Here is a 22,137-nt window from a genome sequence, read left to right on the forward strand (position 1 = left end):
GTATATTTTGTTATGAAATCCTGTACCGCATACCGTACAACGCTGACTGACATTTAAATAGTTTCCTCTCTGATCTGAAATGACGTGTAAACGTTTCAGCCATGGGCCTCCTTTCAAAATGCTGAAAAGTGAATCTAATTCAATTGTGTGTTTGTGATGAAAATAAATCTCCTTCATGATGAAAAGCCAGTTGAAGTCAACTCCGATTCTGATTCTAGCCATGCTTTTTTTTTTAATGCAGAGGGTTGTAGTTAAAGGGATAATGAAAAATATGGGCTAATGCAAAAAACTACGCGTGTCCTTCACACCGCGCCGGTTTCAATGCCAGCTTCCGTCGCCTAGCTCTGTCAGAACTGAGATACGGGGTCGTGAGAAAGCTAAACAGGTAAACCATGCAAATCATGGCTGCGTTAGACATAGTGCAGTCGCACAATGGCAACCTTGGCTGCTGTGTTCAGGAGTGATGAACTCTACCTGTGCCGACAGACCTAACTATCACCGAGTGGAAAAATGGACGTAAGGAAGTAAAGACCTCAGGCCCCGCCCTCTGTTCCCTGCTGAAATCCCGCTTCCTCTCATCACTCTTCCATCCCCCGGCATTTATCAATCGCTCTCCCCTAGCCCGCCTCTACAGGGAGGACTTCCACCGCGGAGAGACATAACTCAGGGCTAACGGCTCCCCGCCGGGCGGGCGGGCGGCCTGATGAATGAAGCTCCCCACCGTCTCTCCGCTGCCTCTCCAGCAGGGATAAACTCTGTCGCCCGGGCTAATGCTAATTACATGAGCCCAGGTTACAGCCGACTGTATTAGTTACAATGGGATATGCTGAAAGAGAGAGAGAGAGGTGAAAGTAGGCCCCCTGCGGACCCTGGAGGTGTGAACCCGGCTAAGGGACCTTATTAGATGCAGGTGAGAAGGGATTTCTGGGCCCATGCTCAGCCATAGACGGGAAAACCAAGCATAGTGACCCTGATTTAACCCTGGCCCTACCGATCAATCAACCAGCAGGTTACACACACACACACACACACACACACACATGCGAGGCACATAGCTCAGGCCTGTCAACACATATCCAGGTTCCACCACTGGGCTGTGCCACTGGAGTCCATTAACAGGTTACCAGTGCTTTTAAGATGAGGGATCCTGCGGAGCGTCTCAGTCCACACAGGGCCAGACACCACGGCCAGCACATACCTGCCAATAAAGATCTCCTTTTAATAACTCCTCATTGCCATGGAAACGCATCCTTGGTAAGAAACGGATTCAAGCTGATTTCCATCTGCGCATTAATGAAGAGAAACTGAGCACACATCCCCTATTTAATGAAGCGGCACTCGAGAAAAATGTCTTTCCACCTCGGCTTACAGTCCAAGAACGGTGACATCACTTTCTTTCAACACGGGCAGCTGTTAAATATGCAGCTCAGATGAAAGCAGGCACGGGAATATCGAAATGGACAGCACATGGAAAGCACTAGTCTTTTGTGAAATGGCTTTCATTATTTGCATTTAGGATCAGGAAGCTCTTCTGAAATGAAGTTTTTGACGGACTTGTAAGATAAGACACTGGCCCCTTTTTCATGAATGAAGAGATGAAGCAGATAAGAAATCAGGCGGCTGGTCAAGTTAGGTCGCCGAGGAGCAGGAAAGCCCTGCCATTGTCTCGCCCTCTTTTTCATTCTGCCTCGGTTCACAGAGAGGTGAGGAAGCCCTGGCAAACCTCCCTTGTTCTGGAATGACCCATGATCCCAGTGTGTCCATTATCAAAACTGTCCGGGCTCAACTCAAGGACACTATACCCTGCAGGTGTCACATCTGACCCCAAGTCCTGACTCACAGATGTAACCTCTGACCTCGAACCTGATGCTCACATAGGTCTGGAGAACGCAGCCAAATCGCTATTGAGTTTTTAAAAGGAGAGAATGTATTAATATTGTGCATAAGGACATAGCGGTATTTGCATAAAGAAATAGCTGCTACAGTTTGGAAAACACATTTGGAACTATTTGCCCTTTTGTACAGTTGGCATAGTCTTTATGGTATGTATTTTTTGCTGCTCTTATCTTGTTATGTCCGTTTTTTTGCCTTAAATTTTCCCAATATAACTAATGACAAAGATGAATATCTTGCAGAAGAGAAACCAACTACTTCTGTTGGAGTGTAATTATTACTGTCATCCAGGAGACGCTCTTTACAAGAGTTCAGAGTGGGAGCCAGTGTTGATTGACAGCTCTCACACGTGCTACTTCACTCTGGACAATTCAAATCTGAGCCCATCTTTACGTCACACTTGTACAGTAGCACAAACGGTGTTGCCAGATACCTTTTCAACCACACACAAAACTGCGAAATCAAATACCTACATTTACCAATATTACTTAACATATTAGTTAATACTATCCATTACAATTTCTCACAAATTACCAAATGCAAAAACCTCAATCTTAAACACTCTTTATTAGTACTGGAGAGTAAAAAAATTCCCACACAACACAATACTGTGTCTCTAGCGGGCAGCGTGCTAGTTGTGTATTAACCATAATGAAATGACCAGTCGGTGAGCTCGGTAATGGAGCCCTGCTGTGACCTGCTCCATGAGGCGTTCAGTCCATCAGCAACTCGCCACGTCTTCAGACGCCACTCATCACACTTTAGCCTGTCACCTCCTGACACTTGATAAAGTGTGTGTTTTCATTTGCCCCGTCTCTGCGATGGCATCCCAACCCCGCAAATAAAGCAAATTCCCCATGGGACACTCCGCACTCCCCTCCGGGCCGTAATTGGGGTGTCTGAGGCAATGATGGACTGATGGATGTGTGTGTGTGTGTGTGTGTGTGAGACCTGACAGGCCATTACCATTCAACCATGTCTGAGGACATTCTCATTTTGTCTCGCTCACTATCTCTCTAGGAACTAGGGACGGTTTGTTATAAAAGAGACGGGTAGTCTAGGTCGGGCTACCAGTTTAGTGGCAGGGGCAATTACATGCACTCCGCCCACCCACCCATCTATCTCTCTTTCTCTCTTTTGCTTGATCCCTTGGCTTCTCAGCCCCAGAGAAGGCTAATTAGTGGACCTGAAGCTGGTCTGGGTCCCTGGGTTCACACACAAAGACACACACACACACACACACACACACACAGGCAGATCACAGTGCTGCTTCCAATCCCAGGGCTCCATCCTTCATTAGGATTCCAGGACCAGTGTGGCGTGTCAGACCCATCACACGCAATAAAAGAGCATTCTGATCCACAGCACCACGTCCAGTGGTGGAACACCACAGAAAAAAGAAAAAACCAAGCACTCCGCATAGCTTCATTCCTCTGAGCAAGGGGACAGAGGCTAACCGGACCTGACACCATCTGGAGGATGGCTGTAGTTACGGCACAAGACGAGACTTCAAAAGCAAGAAGCTACATATCATGCATGTTTTATATCCAGTCAAATGAAGAGAGACAAGAAAATCAGAGAGATGAAGACAGTCGTCCTACAGGAAGATTTTTAATTAGCTGCTCTCTTCGGTCTCCTGTGCAAACACCCTACTTGTCCCCACACAAAATCACCACAGTGACATATACACACATCCCGCAGCGCCATATGCACAAACGTCATATTGTCATGTACTATTTCCCACAATGCAATCTGACTGAATATGGCTTTTTGTAGATAGAACACATCAGATAAGGCCGACTGAAGCGTTTCAGTGTTTAACAGACTTCAGGCCCTGCAGCGCTTTGTTAAGGACCCTAATGAGAAATTCTGCCCCGCCCATAAGCAGGCCATTTCCTAAAGGTGTTGCTGAAGCATTCATCTTCATTACCATGGCAGGGAAGGGGGGTGGGTGCCAAACGGTAGCCAGTCGGGGGCAATCATGGGTCATGAAAAAGAAACTCTCACACTGGGTCTGCTCCCCTTTCAGTGTGTTGACAGTAGGACAGAGTAACACGGAGCTCTCATCAACGTGCCGGGGGCGTGCCGGACCCCACAGACCTCCAGAGCCGGGCCGATTACAGGATGGCCATCAGCAGATCAGAGAGTTTGGGGCTGCAAGAGACACTCGGAGCTCCATGGAGCAGCGTGCAATTAGAGGCCCTGCCAGTCAATCGTACTGAGCAGTGCCATGCCAGCACCACGGTGGTGAAAATGGTTCTCAGCAGACAGGAGGCTCCCCCGCCTCTCTCTCTCTCTCAGGCCGGACTGTCAGACCTGACTAGCTGAGCACAGAGAATTTGCTCTCATTAGCTCATGTCCAGCCATGGAAGAAGGATCTTGGGGTCAACGTGTGTGTGTGTGTGTGTGTACGTCTGGCACTAGATGATCCTTGTGATGGAATGTGCTGCTGAGCTCCAACAGTTCACTAATGTACACAAACCTGTACATAAGCACCTATGCTCAAAAAATTGATTATCTATTATCCAGCTGTGATTAATTTTATTGATCCTATTTTTTTACCGTAATGAGATCATTTTGTTATCTTGAAAATCAAACACAACAATGGAAATAATAAGTTAACATTAACATATTACATTTAGATTAGATTATCCTCAGTGGTGTTGGTCATGAATGTACGCTTACATGAGAATCACCCACACACAAACGCAACGACACAAACACACACAAGGAAAGTCACACACATGTTAAAAAATCTCCTACATCTGGCAGACAGGCCGCTCCTGTTGTCCCCTCTGGCCGTTGCCGGCCACCGTCCCCTGGTCTGAGATGCAGATGCGAAAGTGCGACAGTAATGTTGGTTCAAAAGGTTTGAATGGAGGGGGGTTCTCCGACATCAACAGCCACTTATCATTTGCTTCTTTCCCATCATGCATTGCACTCTTCAGAAACATTACAGACTAGCACCCCTTTTTAAAGGATTAATGTCACATCAAGTATGTCTTTGGGATTTACAAAAATAGTTTTACAAACCTGGGAAAGGAGGAATTAACTGAATCTTTTCTGTAACCTAATATAAAAAACATTGGGGAGACCTAGAATACAAAAAAGTTGTGCTCACTTGCATAATGAACTGGAAGCATGATAGTAAAATTGCGTTTTTAATCAGCTGGTTTTTAATCAGCTGGTGCAAGTTGTCCGGATTCGACACTGACGGCCTCTTCGCCATCGCCACCGCGAGTTTACATTGCGTTGGTGTGTGCGAAAGTCCTGGCTCAAAAGAAAACACGTGTAGGGGGCTGAGCGGCAAGAAACGCTAAATATACGCAATTCCACGTTTTAAAGCGGATTCCATTTTATTTGATGGATTCCGCGATTTCGTCTGCGTTTTCCGCATCTCGGAAATCATAGGAAATCAAACCTGTGGCTCTCAGTGAGCCACGCAAAAGCAAGAACATGCAGACAAAAAAACGACGTTGCACTCAAAATAACAGCATTCCTTCCCTCTGGTCTTTACATTTGCTGTCTGGGGTGGAAAAATTAGAAAAAAAAAATGTAGCCCCAAGGTAAGTCAAACAGATTTGATTTCAGTGGTATCCAGTGTCTCTCTCTCTCTCTCTCTCTCTCTCTCGCTGATCTAACTGTAACAGAATCTACCTTGTTCAGGAGCCTCGGGAGAAATCCAGGGCTTTTTGGAGCACCGAGGAGCCCAAGACGGAGGAAGGAAAAAACAGGCGCTGCTCGCAGCCAGTGGCGCGCAGTCTGCGGGGAGCGAACTCATCGGAGAAGGGGGGGAGGGGAGAAACTGAGAGGCGAGCGAGATGCTGGGAAATCAATAAGGCAGCAGAGTGGCGAGCGTTTCACTGACACAGGGCCCGTCCTTTGGCCTCCACTCTCTATCTCTCTCTTGTTTCTCCTCTCTCTGTTCCATTATCTACCTGCCCCTCTCTCCATGGCGGTGATACACTGCGGCGCTCCAGGCTCAAGACCTCAAGGATGATACACTCTGCTATCTGTGTGTGTGTGTGTGTGTGTGTGTGTTTATAGATGGCCAGGATCAAAGCCTGTAGTCAAGATGTTAGTACCTGTGGTAGGCAAACCCCGGCAATCAGACGGATTTCACACCAATCTGCCAGGACCCTGACAATGTACCTTATCACCAATAAACACACCCCAATGCACCACAGGAAGGCCTGATGACATCTAACATTCCTGACACAGTGATAATAATAATAATACTGAATCATTTCGATGTACTCGCCGGTCCGTGTGCCCCTGGAATGTTGAGGGAACCGCATTAAATCTGCACTTTTATCCTCCCCCAGTCTGACGGGTGCACATGTCACGTGTGTGTAGGAGCTGCATCGCCGCGGTCAAAATTAAAAGCTCCTCATTACCGGCGACAGCCGACCCTCCCGGGGGGCAACAGGAGGCGAGAGAACAAAGACCCCGGCAGACATTAAAATAATCCTCAACAGAGATACTCAGATCCAAAGGCTGCCTAATCGGTCACAAAGTCAAATTGGGGTCATGGCTGAGGTGGTGGAGGGTTGGGAGGGGAGGGGGGACGAGACGGGAGACGCACTAATCAGTCATGTCGCCCTTGGTGTTAAAAGGCTAATTCCACGAGTCATTAGAGGAGAATGCGTTCGTTGGGACACTTAACCCCGGTCTGGAGAGTCGGGGAGAGACCTTATCGATCCTTTGGAACGGAGAGACAAGAGGAGGGCAAACAAGCGGCCACCTTTTTGCCTGCAAGCCTAATTCTGGGTTCCTCCCAAAAGGTCAACACCGGCGCGATAAGGAAAGAATGGAAGACAGAGGAGAGGCCACCGACGGCTCCAGGTGACGACGGGTGGGAGGAAGAATTCCTGTCTGTCCTGTTCACTCCTTCCAATTCACAATCGCAAATCCTGAAGATCAAAAGGAATAAGATGTGTTGGTGATCATCCAAAAAAAATGGGTGATGCTGATTTGTGTCTCATTTCAAACACACGTATTTGGAACTCACATCTTCGGAAATATTCTCTGTTTTTTATCACCATTCACAAACATGAAGTTTACAATATTTTTTAACATTAGTTTATCTTACATTTATATTTGCCTCTTATGTTAATATTCATGCACTGAGCTGAATTATAATAAATTTCACGTTGACTGTCGTCAAAGTTGCAATCTTATCACACGACAGATATAAATGAGTGGCAGGAAGAGATAAAAGTTCACACTGTGCCAGACTCACTCACCCTCCGCCTGCCTTTCTCGACACACGCGCTTAGCTGCAAATTGAAATAAATTTAGATTTGATTACTGAGTTGAAACCGATAGCGGCTTGGTATGTGGTTAATACCTTAAGATGAAAGGGACTTGTTGAGCGTGCCAGAACATTAAGGCAACTGAGACTTTGGCGCTGGAGAGGGCCGAGAGGAGGAAAGTTTGTCAGGCCCTGAAAGAAAGGGGGAAAAAAGCTTGGTGTGTTGCGGCGGTCTAGGGTTTCATGCAATTTACTGCTTTTCTTTCATATTTTTTTTGGTTTGGGATGCAAGCTTGCAAACAAAAAAAAAAAAAACCCAACAACAATGGCATGTTAAGCGTAGTGGGAACATGCAGTAACTGAATCTGTATTATCAGCTCTTCCCGGCAGCGCCGTGTTTCTTCAAAAGCCCTTCAAAGGGTGCAGTAAAACAATGAACGCCGCTCCCGTACAATGCCACTCATTGTGTGGCTGCTGGTCAACGTAAACGGAAAAAGGGGCCGCAAAAATATTTCACACGTGGAATCAAAGTGTCCAGGCGTCCAGATACAACAGACAGGGCCGTAACCAAATATCAGGGCGCCGGGAACGTCCAGGCCTCACGCCATGTGACATTTCTGCTCATCCGAATGACAGCGAAAGCAAAAGTTTTCTTTTTTTCACTCGACCGGCTTTTACTTTGGCCTTTATTGCTGCACATTTCCACATGTTTTGGCCCCCGTTCTGGCGTTCCTCAGTTTAGCTCTGGTCAAGGCTGCGTGGTTGTGTTTGGCCTGAGGCCGACGAGTCCAAGCATCCCGGCCAACACACACAGAGCACGTCTATAACTCACTCAAAAACGGCCCCTTCAGAGAGCAGTGCACTCCCGCAGCTACGGATTTGCTCCGAGACGAAGGGATAAAGAGAGACGAGATCCTCACGCTCGACTTTTCTCTACTCCTTCTTTCGCAGGAGAAAAAGTGAATTAGGCCTGGCCTGATGGAAGGTGGAATTTTGCCACGTTCCATACGTGACCAAATCCAGTTAATTCCCTTCAGTCCTGAGCGAGCGCCCCGTCGTCCTCGCCCCACCAGGCGGGTGTCAGCCCCCATTTCACCTCCGTTCCTTCAACCCCCAGATACCTAATAACCTGGAATCACATTCAGCAAGTGGAACTCGGCCACAGACCCACGACTGCTGGCAGAGAAGCAATCAGGGCCTGATGATAAAACAGGCAGCCGACTAATACGACCAGACAGGGGAGAAGATGGAGAAGATGGACCTCTGGCTACTTGTGTCTGCATCACACATTTTATTCCACACCCCTACAGATAAAAACATACATAACAATAGACTACAAAAAAAGGCAACCGGGCAGAATATGCTCGTTTTCACAATGACAATAAAGGGAAAGTGATTAGTGAAAGCGATATGATGTCACATGTGACACACCCCAGCACAGCACCCATTGCACACAATGAAAGGTGTCCCCTGAGGGAGCAGTGGGCAGCCATGAAAGGTGTGTGGGGATGGTACCTTCCAATTAAGGATCAGTTCCGTGACCCACCAGGCCAGCCACCACCACAATCAGTTTGGCAATAAAACATATTAAATAATCATGTATGAAGAAAAGAGTTGGATAATTCCCCTGGATAAACAAGTGGGCCAATTTTGTCTCCACGAGTCATCACCTGGATTCCATGCTGATGACGACTGGTTTCTTCTGACATCCACAGATCAGAGCATTTGCACTCATCGCCATCAAAACAGAAAATGACGGGAAATATGACGGGTGTTAGTAGCCTAGTGGGTAACACACTCGCCTATGAACCAGAAGACCCGGGTTCGAATCCCACTTACTACCATTGTGTCCCTGAGCAAGACACTTAACCCTAAGTTGCTCCGGAGGAGACTGTCCCTGTAACTACTGGTTGTAAGTCGCTCTGGATAAGGGCGTCTGATAAATGCTGTAAATGTAAATGTAAATACAGCGTCCATCCGTCCAGTTACAGAGCTCTTCTGGTTCTACATCTCCAGGACATCCCACATACCAGCCGCCCATTCCTCTAACAACCTGACCAGACACCGCCTTCAGGCTGGCTCAGACCTCAGAAACCCAGTCTGGGGGCTTTACCATACACTGGTCCCAAGTGGCCTTCACAAAATCTACGCTAACAGATAAATGTGCGGAAACCAGAAAATAAAACAAGAAGATGCCTGAAGTGGAGGGAGGATTTTCTTATTACAGTACATTTCTCTCTCGGATGTCTGCAGCCTCCATTAGAAACTCCTCCTCGGCCTGTCAAGAGATAAATCAATACATTCTGAAAGCACTTTTAACGGAGTGTTACTTTTTATGAGCTGGCGTGGTGTGTGTGTGTGTGTTTCTGATTGTCCATCGCGTCTCATAAAACACTGGACAGCGTCCAGCTAAAGGAACGAAATAGGATACACAGAGGAAATGAACGGCTAAAAAAATGAGAGGCCCTATAGGACATTATCCACACTTAATATATCCACAATAATAAACCCGCGCACACAATGCTGTACTAGCATACCCTCTTTCATATGCAGTCATCCTGTCCTTCATTTAGTATTAATGAAGACTGAATAAGAGTATATTACTGTGCATGCAAGAACAAGCGTGGATAATGTCCTATAGGTCCTCTCATATAAATGAAACTACACAAACACACATTGAGGTGAGAAAAGCCCAGGACTGCAGGACACAATTTTGAGGAATACTGTAATTGCTAAGAATGTGTGTATATACTTTTTTCAGTTACACTGTTCCTGGTAACCTAATGCGCCGACTTCCTGTTGTATACACTCCACAGCCACGACCAAAGCCATCACGACGCGTTTCCATAGAGCTGCCCGGAAACGTGCACAGGGAACTCGATTGCACAAGGTTGTCAAAAACAAGAGAGCGAGAGCTGCGCTGCCTGTCCCCTGCCAGAGAGCCATCTGGGTCCTGAGCAGGGACTGGGGGACCTAATGAGGGGATTAGACCCCTCCGTGCTGCTCAGGGACGTCTCTGCAGGTGCAGCTGGCGGCAGCCCGGCCTCCCCTGCGAGCCGGAGAGGAAGGTGCATCGATCTCAGGCTGGGTGTCTGGCTGGTACTTCGCTCTTGGCCTTGCATGTATGTGTGTGTGTGTGTGTGTGTGTGTGTTTCTGTGCATGAGCGTAAGAGGGGGTGACATTATTGCTGCGCGTGTTTAAAGTATGATGTTAGCGTTGGCAGCACTTGAATCAGTCGTCAGCAGCGGGGACGGCAGGGGACCCATCCTTCAAACCCTCCTCTCCCTCCGTCCTCCCGGTCCCCCCTCTCCTCGCTGCGGAGCCGCCGCTTGATTAAAGGAAACGGGGACGAGAAAACAAATCTGCCCCGAGCTGAAGGGGAAACAAATTATTAACCCCCCGAGTGGACTTGTCTGTTTAACACTCACCAGCCCAGACTGGGACTGTTAATCAGAGTCTAGTTTAACGCTGCTCACCCCGCACAACGGGAAACAGGACATTCAGGCCACAGAAGGCCTCTTCCTCGTTAATGCCATTGCCACCGTTGTCACCGCACTGACAAAAACGATGACAGGAAGAGTCACAGGACAGCTGTACCCTGATACAGGCACCGGCGGTGCACTGCGCCCCACACGCGCGTATCGGTGTCCAGACACACAATACGCCACCGGGGACCGGCGGCCTGGGGCTGCGCTTTCTGCAGGCCCACCTGACCTCAGCAGAAATGGACATTTAAACTGGTTTAAAAAGCATTCAGCCTAATCGATGACCAAAAAGCGGTGACGCACCGAGGCATTTCATTCCCGCGGAAAATCTGATCAATGTTTTCATATACTCATTTTTAACAACACACTGTGTGAAACAAGAGCCTAGGCCATGGCGTGGCAGTCTTTCAAAGTACAGCATAATGAACAAAACGGTCAACGTATTCCAATGAACTGTGGAATTCTCGCGTAAATCGCAGGCTTAGACCCGATATTCATTCCCGGTACAGCATCATGTCTCCCATCACCGCGCAGTTACACGGACTTTTACATTTACAGCCTTTATCAGACGCCCTTATCCAGAGCGACTAACAATCAGTAGTAACAGGGACAGTCGGGGTTAAGTGTCTTGCTCAGGGAAACAATGGTAGTAAGTGGGATTTGAACCTGGGTCTTCTGGTTCATAGGCGAGTGTGTTACCCACTAGGCTACTACCACAGACACAGTAAACACTCTCTCCACTAAAACCCGGCTAATTATAACCGTGCGGCGGACCGCTGGTTAGCAACTTAGTCTCGGCGTGCGGACAAAGCAGCACCTGCAAATTCTGGACGCATGTTCATGTGACACCAGTAGAAAGGCCACCGGTGCAGAATGGCAGTGTGTGATACGTTCCCCACCAAAGCACACACACACACACACACAAACCCAAGTCTATGATCAGACCCTTCACAAAGGACGATAATGACTGTTTGGACGCTCATCAGAGATTGTCCATTAAAGCTGGCCCCTTCTGTGACCCTTCCTGCTTGGCTGAAGAGCTGGTATTAGGCAACTTTTGGCAGAGCCAATCATCTGTACCTGGTTAATCACAGATGGCGCTGTGTGTGTGTGTGTGTGTGTGTGTGTGTGTGTGGTATTTTAAGTGCACTGGACAGCATCTGACTTTATAGTTACATTCAGGACAACCTGAGAATAAGAGAAGTAAAAGCCAAGTTCGGTGCCTAACATTTACAGCCACTGTAGACCTCTGGCAGCAGGAGAGTCTAGTGCCGGAATTTATTGGTTTATACGCTCGTTTTTTTTGCTCCTTCCCGTATGTGTCTGAGGTGAGCTTTGGTGGGGGAACAGTGGCGGCGTTGTGTAGTCGGCTGGCCCACTTCCACGCGCCCCTCCAGCCAAACGGCCACATTCACACTCTTAATGAAGCCTGATGAACTGCTCTGTGTTTTATGTGTGGCTGAATAGGCTCTCTCCCCCTTTCCTGCTCTAACACACACTAAAAAAGTTGAATGTATCAATCTAGCCAGCAGCGGTTTCCAGAAGCGCTCGTCCTTCTTTCTGCTCTCTCTCTTTTTCTCATCCATCTCCCTAGTTGTATTGGTGCCCGTTCTCTCTCTCTCTCTCTCTCTCTCTCTCTATGCATAAGGGCAGAAGAGGAAGCCAGAGGGCCTTAAATGAAAGTGACGGAGGTGACATCTGTAGCCCACGGAGTGGCAGGGGCTTTGTGGCGCGCGGACAGGAGGCGGGGGCCGGAGAGCCCTGCCACTCACGCTGAAGGGCCAAGCTGAAAGAGGCCGCTTGTGGAAACAGTCGGGGCCAACAAAAACACGGACGAGGACAACAAGGGTCCCAGTCAAACCCCAACAGGAAGAAATGCTCTCGGAGCCAAGTGTCAGCAAAGTCAAGGACCAGAGCGGAGAAGAAGTAAAGGAAAGGAACCTGGGAACCACCAGGAACCATGCCTGCAGACGGGGCTGCACCTGTCACTCAGAGGCCACAAGACCATGAGTAAAAGTAAAATCACAGATTAAAGTAGCAGTGACAGTAAGGTGGCGGAAACAAGGGTCCGTCGAGGGAACGGCAAAACCAGGAAAGGGGGAGGGGCATTCAGAGAACCATAGAGAACTTTACACCAGCTTCCTTTCATAGAATCAGAAAGCACAGATGGGGAGCTATCTACACTACAAGAAACCACATGAAGTGTAATGGAACATTTTTTAATGCGTCTGACAGCCTCCCAGCACCTTTACAAGCATGGAAATAATATGAATGGCTAGACAAATGGCTACAAACTATAAAAATATTTTTTAGAATTTGTTGATTTCTGTAGTTCTAATGTTCTAAAAAGATTTTTTTTTAATCATTAGAATTTTAAAAGGTCAGTGCACTATGGATGAGGGCGTGTGATATTTGTTGGATTAAAAACCTCTACATAAATCCGGGCTCAATTTAAAAAAAAAAAAGAACAGAACAGTCACCACATCGACCATCGACAGTTGGAAAGAGTGTGTATGTGTATGTGTGTGTCAGAGAGAGAGGCTGTTATTTCGTAGACAGGACACAGCGAATAATTACAGTCTCCGAACGAAATTTGTCCAGTTCACCATGTGCCAGATTCTCTTGCTTTCCAGCCATTTCACAGTTGTCAGAGCGCAGTTAAAACAACCTCACAAGTGTTAACCGGCGGCCACACCAGCGCAGGCGCCAGCTCCGCGGCCATAAGCACCACTACAGTGTATTTATTTGAAGAGAAGCTAGAAGGCAAAAGCATGTCTAAATTTGTCCTGTTCCTTACGACAGCATCCCAATGCAGCACAAACATTTGATGTCTGTGTCTCACTTGCAATAAGACAGACCCTTTTTCTTGTATACGAGGCATTTGCTTTGTGACAAAATGTTATTTTTTTCCTTTAGACATTTGATTGATTATATTGATTGATGGATTGCTTCATATTATGAGCATAATGGTTGCTGTAACTCGAAAATTAATGACATTTATCAAAAATGTATAGTGCATACGTTGTTCATCCTTTATTAATGGCACTTGGTCGATATGTTGTCACCTGACATATGTCATATGTGGAGATCTTAAATTAGCTCTTAGGCCTGTGGTGCAGGTCTGGACTGCTAACAAGGTCCCGAAGAAGTAAAAACGTTCTGCAGTTTCAGTTCATGTGCGCTCAAAGGGCATCAATGCAATGTTAATGTCCACAAAAAATTGCAGTAACCCCCCCACCCCCCACCCCACCCTGCTTTACCGCACATGTGCATCAGCGTTCATGGTCAATCTGTGGCTGGATGCCGGGCCAAGAATCTCGGGAAGGATCTCTGCACTTGTGTTGCCGCTTGAATCCGGAATTACGCAGATTAACGAGCTTTGTTCCGGGGCGTATATCAAGAGCTGAGCACTTGAAGGCGTACCTCGGAACCTCAAATCAAATTGCTCCGCCAGCCTGTCACTTTGTCACGCTGCGGAGCCCATTAGTGTGAGCGCCCCTGTGCGTGTCCATGCTTAAGTGTGTGTGCGTGCGCTTTCGCCGAGTCCATCAACATCCCACTAACAAGACAAGTGGGTCCCAAAAACGGCGGAGTGACCGAGTTGAAGACAGATGCGCGCACACACACACACAAACACATCGCTGGCCGTTGTGATGACAACCACAGCTGTTCGCTGTCTGTCAAAGCGCCTGTGGGGCTGTTTACGCTGATCTCCGCTCACTCTATGCGGAGGCCACATTTCTGCGTCTGGAAGCCACTCCCTGTCACCGTTCCCAGAGACGGGACACCTGACGTGGGTCTGTATGGCGCTGGGCTTTAGGGACTTAGGTAAAGCATGCGCGCAGTTTCTAAAATGGCACCCATGGGGGCACCCAAATCTCTCGCCCCAAACAAGGACACTGTCATCGTCTGACACCGTCCCTTCACAAAGGATTCTGCTGCCAACAGCCAACAGCAGCTACGGCAGTTAATTGGTACCTAATTCATTTAAAATATTTAAAAGTGTAAAAAAGTATGGTAGAAGAGTAAGTGAAGGTGGTAGGGTCAGGGTGTTGTAGGGGTGACACAAACTGGAACGCGCAAGGTGGCAGAAGTGATGCATGGGCCATCCATCAACTGCATAGCTGTCAGCACCGGGTGCCTCTCTTCAACTCTCAGAATGCGATCGTCCTGAACGTCCCCGAAAAGCCCCCTGCCCCTCACTGCCCCGCATGTTGTAAACTTGTCTTATGAAACGCTGATTTGTTTTATGAGATGTTAATTTGATCTCCACGTCTAGGCCAACGTAGTCCGGTGATGCGTTTATTTACCACACATCTAAACATGCCACATTCCACACGTCCATTTCCTGTCCCTCTGAGTCCCCCTGTACTTGTCGGGCTCAGGCTGAATTCTGCTCCATTGCATGGAGTCTAAAAATGAGGGCTTATTAACAGCTGCCCAGTTAAACCATTAGGGGCCCATCTGCGATGCCGCGCAGGACAGGGCAGGTATGCGCCAGCGCCGCTGCAAGGACAGGGTGGCTGCCGTCCAGAATGGGCGGCATGTGTGGCAGGTGCATGCTGGGACGTGAGGGACCAGCTCGCCCTGAGATTAAGCGTCAAGGGCAACAAGGGAAGAGCTCAGCGGAACATGTCCTGGGTCCCAGTAAAGCCAGACACACACACCAGCATGCAGCAGGGTGGACCGACTCCAATGCTAAGTGCTGTGGTCACAAGAGGTGCCGCAAAGTTAGCGTCTGTGGGTTCGCTTTGCATCGCTAAAGCCTCCAGAGGGGCTGGTGGTTTGGGAGGGGATGCAGAAGACTTGGCCAGAACGTGGGTGGGTGGGTGTGTAGGGGTTAGAAGACAATCCAACTGCTCTTGCCGGTCCCTGGTGTGATATAGTCTAACGCTCGCGCTTGACCTAAATTCTGCATCAATTTGCTGCTGCTTGTTCAGTGCTGATAAAAATCTGAGGAGAGGAGAAGAAGACCCCCCCCCCCCCTGTTTTGTTGATGGTCAGTTTCATTCCCTCAGGGCCTACAGAATCAGGAGAGCGAACTTTCCAAGAGCACTTTGCCGCAACAAGGTTCTCACACACATCCTGTTTTTTTTTTTTTTTTTTTACTCTCCATCTTCCCAGTGCCATTTCTTAGGTGAATAACAAAAAGGGAGGGAATTAAGAAAGAATGGAAAAAAAGAGCTTAAAGCGAGGACAAAAGTGCTAAAAGAAAGACTGCGGAGGGAGAGATAATTGATGAAGGTCTGCTTGGACCGGCACAAGCCTCAGCAGTGGGACTGGCTGTCCTACTTCTGCTGCATTGTCAGCCCGCACACGCCCCAACAAAATGAGCACATTACAACCTCGGTTTTCCCGAAAACGCCCCCAACGGCAAATTAGTCTCCGCGACAATGCCGAGAGGAACAGGCATCCTGGTCACACCTTTTTTTATATATTGAAAGAGCCAATTCTAGGAGTATTAATAATAAGTTATTAGTATTTATTATTACTTCCTCCCTTCTCTGTGTATCTATAAAAAAAGGGCTTTTCCTGTGCTTGATGACATTTTTTATTTAAAAAGCAGTCCTTTATATGAAAATCTTCATGATCATTATTGCACTCACACTATTTAATGCACTAGCAATGTCACTTTGAAAATCAAGCATTCTAATTAAGGAATTTAATTTGAAAAAAAAAAAAAATACATGTTGCCTTTTATTGTGTCCAAATAATTGATTTACAAGTGTTTCAACTAGCTGATTAATTGGCCACTTAAAGAGTCGTAGTTCTAGAAATAATAGTACTGATCTAGTTTACTGAAGTTGGTTAAAATTACCATCAGATGCAATGAAAAGAAAAAGAGAAAGTCAATTAGCTGAATCACAGCGTGACGAGTTGTCGCAAGAACTTCATTCTGAATTCGATGCCCATGCCGCCCCTACTTCTGTCACAGCTTCCTGCCCACTACTTTGTGTATTCATACTGAGTTTTCCCATCTTTGGAAAACCACCAGTCGCAACACTTTCCCCAACAAAGGCGGGCACCATCTTACTACAACAGGACATAACGATGGCAGCAAGAGCGGCACAGCATCCTTAATGCAACTTAAAAGGATCGCAATTCCGCGTGATGATGCTGGAACAAAAGCAGCAAAAGTGGTGTTTTTTTTTTTTCTTCAATCCGCTTTTGCCTCTTCGATCCCCTGCCTAGGAGTTGGGATGGGAAAACACTCACATCCTCTCTGTCTCCTTCACAAAGATTACACTAAATTGCTTTAATGGTGCACGCGAAGACCCTGCCGGTACCTTTTGTTGTCGGCGTACCTCGCGCTTCCGCCTGCCTCATCTTTTCTATCCGAGACCCCAACTCTGAGCTCGCGCCGCAGTCTTTTCTTTGTTGTTGTTTAATGTACAATGCAGCGCAGTTGTCCATTGGGAAGCCCGTTGGCGATGGTCTGGAGTTTTCCGCAGATGGAAGCTCTCACTGACCCCCACTCCAGACCCTCTCAATCCCCAGCCCCTGCTGCCTCCTTCACCTCCTCTCCGCCTTTGAGGTTTCACGGGGACTCATCTTAGCTTGGCTCTGGTAGCTGGAGGGGCTTGTGTGAAAACCACTGTTGTTCCAAACCGCGGAGGTCACATGGGAATGTAGTGAAGATGGAAGCGCTGATGAAGAGCGCTCAGATGGAAATATTCTTCCTCTCTCTCTGCGCTTCTCAGCTGACCGGCTTCCCATCTCCAAGCTGAGCCCTGCACACCGCGCCAAGCCTTTCAATTAGTGAATCTTGGCAAAGAAAAGCAACGCAAATGTAACTAAACTGCAAAGTGATCCTCAGGGAAAGTGAGCTCCTCATCGTCGCATTAAAAAAAAATAATCCTGGCGCTCGGAATGAGTTTGTAATCTGCCTAATTAGCGCTGATTATTCTCCGCCGGCAGCGGGAAAATACACAACAAACAGGCGAGAAACAACCGGTTTTAATTAGAGATTCTTCATCAAACAGCTCCTCTGTGCAGGGAGGACTTCATTTACTCCCAGGGTCTCTCAGGGAAGACGTACTTTATGCATGCAGAGGACAATGGAAATCAACTCGAATTGACTCTGCTTTAGGTTTATTAGTCTTATTCCCGTGGAATCACAAGGCTGAACAGTCAGGTAAAAATCTGTAGGTGAAGTGCATGACCCTCACCTCACCTCACCTCACCCACTCCCTCGCCCCTCCTCTGGCATTCCTCAGAGCAAAATCCCTTCTTTCTTTCCACTAATCTTCCTCTGACGATCTCAGACAAACACAAAGGGGGGAGAAAAAAGAAATGAAATAAATAAACAAACAAACGCACATCTCCGCCGATTCGCCTGCCGTATCCCCATTTCAATCACGTCCACGGATGGAAACCAGACGGCACCAGGGGGTCAAAGGCAAGCCAAGGCTCAATTAGACAGACTGGCGCTGAGCGGCCGGTGATTATTTTAAATCCCAGGACGTCTTTCTCCGAGCTGACAGTGCTGTGCAGGATCCCGCGAACCCTCCCTGGCTGTCAAAACGTATAAACTTTACAAACAAAGACGGGCGGGGTTAAAAGGTGCAGCGAAAGAGGTCGCAAGAGGACCAGGGAGGGGGTGATCTGGGAGACTGAGGACCTCCAGCGCTCCTGTTGACGGATGGTACTTGCCCTTCAGTGGGGCCCACCGAAAGCTGGGGTGCCCCACAAAGAATCACTTCTTCCACGTTAAGCCTTAAGCCCAGAGAAGACATTTAACATTATATATATATATATATATATTATATACACACACACACACACACACACACACACACACACACACACATTATTTAGCCATTGGTACCAAACAGAAGAACTAGCAACACTAGTGCAAGTACAGCATACTTAAGGAACTGCTTCAGATGGCCTGCATTTCTGCTCCTTTCAATAGTCAACAAGCCTTAATGCGGATTTGAATTCCACATGTAATTGGCGCATGTGGTAACAATGCGCTAATTCAAAAACCAAGGGGTCGACATGTAATAACGGCCCGAGAGTTGGGGTGGCGGGCAAGCTTCACCTCAAAGTACTTCTGATTACCCCGATGACATCTGACTGGGCGCCTACTGTAACTGAGAGAGGCAGGACAGCTGGGGAGCACTTGCAGGGTCACCCTTCACAGGGACAAGGGCAAAGTCTCTCCTAGCCTATCCAGAGAAGCTTTTCATTATCCCTAACCCTATAATTTTACCAAATGTGGTGATGGCACTTTTTTGGATGACAAACAAAGGAACATTAATAATGATGGAGCAGAGGACTGTGTTCATTTATAGATAATGCAACTGTGGAATCTCATAAGACCCCACTTTTTTTGGGTTCAATTAGCAGCAACAGAAAAGTTCTATGGTATCTTGGCCCCGATGCCAGGCTGGGTAGTTTCTACTTCGGGCTGTGTTTAGTTTTAGAGCTCTTGTCATTGAAGGCCAGAGACAACCAACAGTTGGTGTCAGTCAATTATGGGTCTGAGCTGTCAGTGGAGCCCGGGCGTTTGCTGAAGGCTTCTTGATGCATGAGGCCATCCGAGGGCCCATCTCCGATTCTGGAAGCTGGCCATAGCTGGCGACCCTCTCCCCCCCTTCCTTTCAGACTAGCACTAACACTCACGTACTCTCATTTTCCCCTGGGTCTCATTCATCTCACTTGGCTCTACAAACTGATCAGTGGAGAGTTTGCCGAGAGAAAGACAAGGAATCCTCACGCTGAGTGTCTGTTTATCTTAGCGCTGAACTCGCACCGTGCAGCACTCCTCAGCACCAACTCGGGGACTTTTAGCTGTTGACTTTGGCCGATCGACCTATCATCCTGTGCAGAGAAGAGTAGCCTGTGCAACTGGGAATTGCATCTATTTAAATTAAGCATATTTACATAATGTGAAATCTAAAAACGGGAACTTCCATGTCGAGATAAAATAAAACTAGAAATGGAAAGTGGTTAGGAAATTCGATATTAATGAATGATTTCCAAAGGGAATAAAATATGTTGTTTTATTCTACTGTACACATTCCAATTTCTTCTGGCTTGTTTGTGGCTGTGTTCACCAATGTTCTGTTTGTACAGCCTGGTGGTTCAGGAAGCTGCGCTGACCAACATCTTGGCTAGCTTAGTCACAAAAGCCATAATTCTTCCCCAACTGCTGGAGAGATTATCGGCCAGAGCCACGACAGGTCTTATCTCACCTTGCAGTCCTAAATCAGGTGGCAACCTTCACTGCCATGCAGACCAGTCCACACAACTGCCAGATGCCGAAACAAACGGCGGGCACTACTGTTTGTCCCTCAAGCCCTGTTTATGGCTTCCCGGCACTGCAGAAAGAGGAATTGCTGCCCACTGGCACACCACTCCAGGGGCCGCTTGGAAAATGATTGTTGGTCACCTCATCTGTTTTTCTGTGACCATTCCCAGAAAAATCAGGCTGGGGAGCCACTGAATGCACAATTCCTTCCAAGTCTTAAAAAGTCAAAAACTGTGCAGTCAGAACAATTGAGCCATTTGAACAAACAGAAACCACAGAATCAGGTAACAGGGGGTGTGCGTTTAATGGAAAACAGGTGAGCAAAAATAAGTGTCCAGCCTGAATACAATACTGAAGGGAATAATGGGACACAACAAGTACCGCTAAATACCTTAGCTAACATTAAAAACAGTGGTGTGTCTCTGCCTGTCCCGCTGTCCATCTGTTAGACTGGGCTTAAGGACTAAAAGACCAAATGGCAAATCGACAGAAAAAGCCTGGAACTTGGAGACAGCTGAAATAACTTGAAGTCCCGGGGAAGAAAAATCTCTCCAGAGAACAAAGTTGGCTTTAAGAGTTTGTCCCCCGAGGAGGGATGGGAAGTCGAAAACTGAGGGGGATGAAAGGAACCAATATTTCATAACGCGACCATCTCTGCAACAGAAATGACTACGCTGGAACAAAAACAGAATAATGGCTGTGTCAGGACCAGCAACAGTGGCCCTATTGTACCGGGCATTATGCTTAAACACAGCAGTGTTTATTCTGGAAGGTTCTGTCAAGGCTGTGTCGTTTCCTCTTCCGCTGTCAGGCCATTCCTCCCCCAGTTTAAAATGCATACGCAAACCCAGATGCAAGTACACTGGCTGCACTCTTCAGGAACACGAAGACGAGAGGCACGCAGGATGAAATACGAGATGCTGCGAGGAGCGTACTAGTATGAAAGTGTCCATCAGGATTAGCCCGAGCTCAAACATGACATCAGGTTCCAAAAGGAAAACCATGCATCCTCTGGCAATGCCCTACATTAGTGCTTTAGTAGTGCGAACCAAGCTGAGTTACACATCATTGCTTGACTCATGCAGGAAAAACAATACGACGGTCGTCCATGAGAGCCAGACTGCCAGTTTTAGTGTGACCCATGAGAAGAAATTAGCCGACATAAGCGACCTTCGTTCAATCAACAGCGTCCGTCCCTGCGAGGAGCCTCACAGCGTTTTTCTTGTCAGCAAAATGTTAAAATGACAAGGAAAGCACATTTATCTTCTCAGATGCATAATAAAATGCCCAGCCACTTTGTCACTGATAATTACCTCAAATGGTTTCGGGACCAAGCTGTTGGTCTGCATCAGTATTCCTAACAACCAGTTCGCTCAACTTTTCCCACTAAAGGCGATTCGTGATTACATTACTTATGCTATACATCACTCATGTCCTGGGTGGAAAGGTGAGAAATCTTGCCGGGAAAGCAAATAGGGCCCACAACCTTTTGCTCTGCATTGCTAATGAAGAGGCAGAAAATTCAATTTTCAGGGTCCGTAATTGTTCAAACGCCCCTCCATTTTTTACCCCGATAAGCAATTAATTAAAGCGGCATGGACGGGCACAAACACTTTCTTCAGCAATCAGGAATTATTGATTTATACAAAAGAGAGGGATACATTTTAAATGCAGGGGGCTTTTATCCAAGATGATTGGCTGATGGAATGAGGGAAAGGACCGTACCCTGGACGGCTGATAGATTCCCTGGGCAGACGTGATAAGAGTGTGTTCAGTGGAGTGGGGCAAGGGGTTCAACACAGAGGGGGCTGAGCCATCTCAAGTGGGTTCGGTCTTAAAATTCGAATTTTAACAAAGCATAGGATTTTTAGGAAGAGATTTTTGAATGGTTTTGCACGTTCAACAAATAATTTTATCTGATTAGCATTTAGCAATAAAATTAATTTTGCCATTAAGCTATATAATGCACGTCAGTTCTATATTCCATAGGGTTCCATATTGCTCCATATGAGTGACTGACACATACAAAAAGGAAAATGAAGCTTGACAGACAACCCAAGGAACCTTGATTTTATATACAGAATGAATGTGCATGTCGATGAGCAGAACTTCTGTGTGCTTCTGCATTCTCAGGTTAGATGATACCCTATGGGGGGTAGAAACATCAATGAAAAAGGTGGGGTCGTCCCATCCTCTTATCCTTTTGTAAGAGTAAAAGGGAGGGTAGGAGGTTGAAAAGAAAGGGGTC

At 47.3% G+C, this 22,137-nt stretch overlaps 1 protein-coding gene across 7 annotated transcripts in view; it reads right to left on the reverse strand.

The window, feature by feature from the left end:
- The window catches only part of robo1 (roundabout, axon guidance receptor, homolog 1 (Drosophila)), a 217,170-nt gene that overhangs the window by 70,527 nt on the left and 124,506 nt on the right, over positions 1 to 22,137 (reverse strand). The window contains exon 1 of one of the 7 annotated variants that reach the window (XM_028961531.1): positions 5,551 to 5,643. The exons of the other annotated variants lie outside the window; for them this stretch is intronic. The gene's annotated coding sequence lies outside the window, so the exon portion shown is untranslated. Of the gene's footprint in view, positions 1 to 5,550; positions 5,644 to 22,137 lie in introns of those variants that run through there. 7 annotated transcript variants of the gene reach the window in all.

Source organism: Denticeps clupeoides, chromosome 19, assembly GCF_900700375.1.
Source record: "Denticeps clupeoides chromosome 19, fDenClu1.1, whole genome shotgun sequence".
NCBI lineage: Eukaryota > Metazoa > Chordata > Actinopteri > Clupeiformes > Denticipitidae > Denticeps > Denticeps clupeoides.